This window comes from Sinocyclocheilus rhinocerous, unplaced genomic scaffold, assembly GCF_001515625.1.
Source record: "Sinocyclocheilus rhinocerous isolate Xijiao unplaced genomic scaffold, SAMN03320098_v1.1 scaffold1613, whole genome shotgun sequence".
NCBI classification, from domain to species: domain Eukaryota; kingdom Metazoa; phylum Chordata; class Actinopteri; order Cypriniformes; family Cyprinidae; genus Sinocyclocheilus; species Sinocyclocheilus rhinocerous.
Window position 1 is genome coordinate 243,901 of NW_015640045.1, and position 6,693 is coordinate 250,593.

A 6,693-nucleotide genomic window follows, 5' to 3' on the forward strand; every position below is an offset into this window, starting at 1 on the left:
AAATAAATATGTAAAAATACAGATCACAATGCAAACGGGAGAATTATGTTATGGTTGTCACGATCGTAATGACAACATCCCGGACCAACACCATTCATATACCGCAGAGTAAGATTAAATTATTTTACATTTTACCAGATTAATATGGAGGCACTCTAATATAGACCTTTGTTTATGTGTTTTTGACTTTCACTGCACGGGACATGACGTGAGAACAGTTCGCTATTTAGGTTTGTACGTTAGCATGGACTCACTAACTTTAACGCTAATGTTAGCCAGTTTTAGCCAGAGATACATTGCTGAAGCACAAGATGACATTAACGTTCTGCTTGAGAAGATGAAAAGTGTAACTTAATGAGAGTATGACAACCAGAAAATGAACGTTTTCGTCTTCATTGTGATTGGGGTTGAATGCTTTAGGGAAATTTTGGTCTGTTTTGGTTGGATTTAGGAAATGGAATAAAATTAATTACATTGCCTATCTTCTCAGCATAACTGGAATTAGTGTTACAAGTACCCCAGACAGCAACATGTGAAATCCATGCGGGCCAGATGTGGGCCGGATCTGGGCCAAGACTGGTTGCTGTCTGGGACCCTAGGCACATAGTTTTTCCATTTTTGTAGCATAAACACCATTAAACCGATGCGAGCTTCGGATCTCCCAATGTTTCTCTATGGCACTGAAACCTAAAGATGTCCGAGTTCCAGGGTTGCCATGTTTTCACAACAAAACCTGCCCAATTGCTAGGATTGCTAAAATACACGTTTTTGGCGGGGGTTCCCCTGGTAAAATTTGCACTCCAGGGGCTAAATATCACGTTATTGGGGTCACTTTAACCTGAGGACATGAAAAACAACCCGCGGCAACAGTGATAAAGTAGCCCAATTCCGTGGCAAAACCACGGACTTGGCAACACTGCCGAGTTCCACTCCCCGTGCAACTGATACTCGACTGCCATTGGCTCATCTGCATTCAAAAGGAGGAGCTTACCGATAGGTCAATTAGAAGCCGTGGCTGAGTACGCAAAGAGAATGACGGCCAACAGGGATGCTTCAGTGCATGCTGTACAAGTCAAGTCACACCATGCATGAGGGAAATATCGTTCACGTCCATCTGCTGCCTCTGCTTCTTCTGCCTGTCATGTTTCAGATGCGGTTCAGACAAACACATAGCTAAGACAGCACAGTGACATTTTGCTCGAATGTGCCATTCAGCCTCAGCTAGTGTGATGTGCGTGAGGTGCAGTGCATGACTTCACAGTGCTACTTCTAGTGAACTTTGCCAATGCACCAAAGAAACTACATTGCAAAGTGACTGTTAATACTCCTGCTTCACCTGACACCATAGTACAATTCGTTGTGGATACAGGTTTTTCTGTGTCCATGACTGCATCCGAAAATGGAAAGATGATTCCTTCAGAGGACGCATTACAAGGTAGGAGGGCATCAAGGCATGTCCGAATTCAATGTTAGCTTCAGTTCCTGTCTCCTCAGATGCCTTCATCTGGCCGATTTTTGAAGGCAGCATAGATGTATCCTTCGCTGCCTTTGATACCCCACAATCCTGTGCGTTCCATTCTGTGACAGTTAAGCTAAAAAATAAAGATGGCGTCTGAAAGTTGTGGTCGGTGGTCAGTTTGTGTGTAAATGTACGTTTTTGATCAACGTTTTCCCCTTTTGATGTCATTTCTAGTGAGAAATTAATATTGCAGTAATTAAATATTCACTTAGTTATCACCAAAACTCTCTATATTTTGCTGTAGATCATTAAACCGTTACTCTGCCTCAGAAGCCTGTCCGAAATCAGTTTCATGAGGTGCCTTCGTGCAAAAACGCTGCCTGCAAAGTCATTGCCTCATATGGCAGTGAGGCAGCAAGTCAGCTGCCTAAGTTTTCGGATGCAGCCCATATTGCCCCTCCACATTTATAAATGCTACTTCAGTGCCACACAATTATCTACACCTGCCATCCGACTTGTGACTTATACTCAGGAATAGGGGTGTGCAGCGAAGCCAGTATTTGTATCTGTATTTGTATCTGTAACAATCACAAAATTATTCGTATCTGTATCTGTATTCAGATAAAACCGGAAGTAGGCGGAGCTTGAACCAGAACTTCGTACAGTTATATTTGATAAGACCGTTATGTTTATGGTTTTACAGCCTATCTTTTTTCGTAGTTATCACTGAACAAATATGCTGTGTTTAACTAAAATAATTATTTTTTTATGATTTTATCATTTATTAAAATATCTTCTAACAGTCAGAGCCAATACCCTTGTATTGTATATGCAGTGCTTCGAGATATAGTGCGGTTGTGCTTCGAGCAACGTGAGTTCGAGTCCCAGCTTGGGGACCTTTCGTGATCCGATAAATAAATATTTAAATATCTTCTAATTAAAACAGTAATGGTTCCTACACAGTTTAGAAATCTGGAAATTGATTTACGTAATTTCCAGGAAATGCATGGAAGGCAACTGCAACACTGCTATTTCATTCTGTAACAATCACAAAATTATTCGTATCTGTATCTGTATTCAGATAAAACCGGAAGTAGGCGGAGCTTGAACCAGAACTTCGTACAGTTATACTTGATAAGACCGTTATATGTTTATGGTATTACAGCCTATTTTTTTCGTAGTTATCACTGAACAAATATGCTGTGTTTAACTAAAATAATTATTTTTTTATGATTTTATCATTTATTAAAATATCTTCTAACAGTCAGAGCCAATACCCTTGTATTGTATATGCAGTGCTTCGAGATATAGTGCGGTTGTGCTTCGAGCAACGTGAGTTCGAGTCCCAGCTTGGGGACCTTTCGTGATCCGATAAATAAATATTTAAATATCTTCTAATTAAAACAGTAATGGTTCCTACACAGTTTAGAAATCTGGAAATTGATTTAAGTAATTTCCAGGAAATGCATGGAAGGCAACTGCAACACTGCTATTTCATTTGCGCTTATTTCATTCATAGTGTTTTAAACTAATTTACTTCACACACTTGTTACTGCGTTGCAATTTTAGAGGTTTATGTAAAACAACATGATTTCCTTTGGCTCGCCAGTTCCTGCGCAGTTTAAAAAGTATTTCACTTAAGTAATTTGCTGGTCTGGAAAAGTAGGCTATGGAACAAAAAGAGAACAGAGTATGGAAAAATATTGGTGTTTCGACTATTTGCCCTATTCAGTGTTCTAAAATATAAAATGAATAATTTCTAAAAATAAATTTATCATACAAGTAGAAAGATTTCATGACAAACATTTAGTTATCATCTGAACACAACTGAATTAATTCAAGGCGCACATTTTCATTACGCAGAACTCTTTAAACAAGTCTTTTTTGAACTTCACTAAACAAATGTGCCTGTGCCACGCAAACCAGCAAAAGATAAAGAAGCAAACATGTAGGCCTAGTAGAAAATGTATCTGTATCTAAGTTGATTATTAGCCTACTCTTGACAGAGAGCTGGTTTGGTTTTTGAGAGACGCGCAGAGACAGCAACGCGGCTGTTTGATTGGTGATCGCACTGTGCTTATTCCATTCATTCGTGTATCATGTCTAGCCTATAAGGTTTAAATCATTGCCCTTTAAACATACACAAATAGTAGAACGTGTATGATGTATTATTTTAGGTAATATTACTCTTGCCAAGCTCTGATTTTTTATGTTGGACAGGTTTGTCGGATTTGTTGGACATTCTAGTCGGAGGTACAGCTGTGTTGTTCAAATGCGCATACAGACGCAGAAGAGGGAATCGCACCGGCTTCATATATCAGTTTCTGTGAAGATATGCGCATTCCTACCAGGTCATTCTTATAATTTAATAATGATAAACCGTGGTTTACTGGGAAACTCAAACAGCTTCGTCACGCCAAAGAGGATGCTTACAGAAGTGGGGATAAAATCTTGTATAAATAGGCCAGGAACAGACTAACAAAGGAGATCAGAGTGGCTAAAAAAAACTACTCAGAAAGGCTGAGAAAAGAGCTTTCAGCAAACGATCTGCACTATCATGTATGTCTGCACTATGTTTGTACTTTCTTCTACACTGGAAGCTCCTGTCATTAAGTCAAATTCCTTGTGTGTGTAAACATACTTGGTAATAAAGCTCTTCTGATTCTGATTCTGATTTATGAGAGATGCACGGAGAGGCAACAGCAAGCGGTGTTTGATTTGCACTCTTTTCATTCGTAAAGTTTACATTCATTCACTTCACACACTCATCATTGCGTGAATTTAGAGGTTTGTGTAACATCTCACATTGATCCCCTTGCTCACCAGTGAATTATTCGTTATCCGTTTTAAAAGCCATTATCCGTGCCTTTCCGAATAAGGTAGGCCTATTCGCTTCGAGCACACCCCTACTCAGGAATGCATACATGTACTTGGATGTCTGCAAGTAGTCAATACAATTCACAGACTGTCAAGATTGATTTATGACCCTTGATTTATGGCTTTGACCTTTTGACCTTTCCCCTCCCTCCCACGTGGCCCATCCATGTCACGACCACCATGCGTTGTTTGACACTGTGACCTGTTAGATATCCAGATGTGACCTTTGCCCTCCGGGTGAAGAAATATGTTTGTCCAATGCTGTCCGATGTCTTAAATTAAGTCCTGAGGAATGTTTTTGTGTTTTTATGGTCCGTTCCCGCATCCGGTCTGCCATCTGACGCCCACAAGTCCAGGGAGGAAGCCGTGGTACGCTTAGATAAATAGATCTCAGGCATTTTCTGTGAAAAATCAGAAAAGAGCTGTGAAATACATAGCATGGACGTCTTATACTCACCTAAAACTCGTGAGAAGGAATGGGATGAAGAGATGATGGAAAATCTGACTTTAGCTCCTCTATTTCTCCCCCTCGCCCTCTCTCTGTCTCTCTGTCTCTCTGTTTCTCTCTCTCTCTATGGGGGAAAGAAGATATCGGTTTTAAGGTCGAAATCAGAAATAAGTAACCAATTTTAACAGATCACAATATGTGCGCCCACACATATAATCTGATGACTGTTTAAAAAGGATTTAAATAACATGACTAATAATGAAATGGAAAATAAAACAATAAATAAAAGAATGGTTTAAAATATAATCCCTTACATTTTCCAAAAAGATCTGGAGCAAACACATCTTTATTTCAAACGTACCTCAAATGAGATGCTCACAAAATGTACTTAATTTGAGTTGAAAAATTAAATCCTGCTTGGCGCTACACTCACGCCTCTCTCACAGTGAAATTGGAAAAGTGCTTCCATCCCCCCCCCTCCTCTCTCTCTCACACACACACAAACACGTTTTCTTAGCTATCTAAATGGTGACATTATACAGACTCCTATTGTTTTTTTATCTACAGATAATTATACATTTTATAACCTAACACTATCCCATCATAAAAAACTTTACATCTTACAAAAGAATCGATGTGATTTATAAGTAATTTTCTCATGGGGTTCAATAAAAGGGTCCATGCAAAGTCAAAATATTCATGCTCCTCTCTGAGAGGACACTTGGCCCCCACAAATAAGGTTAAACAAGTACACAAACTCACATTCACTCGTCCGAGTCTTATTCTCTTCTTCGAAATTAATATAAATAAATTATGTGATCACACACGATATAAAACAAAGCAAAACATTTACACTAGTTTTAGGGAATAAAAATTGTTGTAATGAGGAGCCAATGACGTCAAAATAAGTACAGGGAAAAAATTCATTTTAACAGGCCAAACGGTAAGGGATATTGTGGACCCCAGACATGACCGGACATGTCAATGTCATGCTTTACGGAGTCTTTCCATAGACATAATTCAATTCGATTCACGTTTATTTGTATAGCTTTTTCACAAAACAAATTGTTGCAAACCAGTTTCACAGAAAAGTAAAGTTTCTACAATATATTTAGAACCTTTTACATTATATTAATGATTTTTTTATTAATGATGATCCCCTAAACCTAACCATTACAGTAAACATTAAATCGTACAAAATAAATAAATTGATGTGATTTATAAGTAATTTACTCGTGGTTTTCAATAAAATGACCCATGCAAAGTCAAAATATTCATGCTCCTCTCTGAGAGGACACTTGACCCCCAAAACGTAGGTTAAACAAGTACACAAACACACATTCAATCGTCCGAGCCTTATTCTCTTCTTTTAAACAAAATGAATATAAATCAATTATGCGCTCACACACGATATAAAACAAAGCAAAACATATATTTTTAATATATTTAGAACCTTTTATATTTATATTTACATTATATTAATGATTTATATACTGTATCATCCCCTAACACTAACCATCACAGTAAACTTTCTACATTTTTTTTTTTTTTTTAATAAACATAATTTATTATCATTTATATTTTAAAAAGCTGTCATTCATTTAAACTATTACTACATATTTGGGTTGCGGGGACACTCCATATAGGCGTAATGATTTTTTACTTTACAATCTGTACACCTACCCCTCACACAAAAAAATCTGCATATGATTCCATTTTAATTAAATATTGTTTGCAAGCGATCTTAATTATGAGGATTCAAGAAATTTAATCATAATCCACATTTACATTTGTACAGCGGTGTAATATCCATGTCATTATACAAATGTGTGTTCTGATAAATCATATAAACAAGCACGCGCATACTGTACATAAACAGTACAACCTAAAAAGAGACTCATCTCTATTT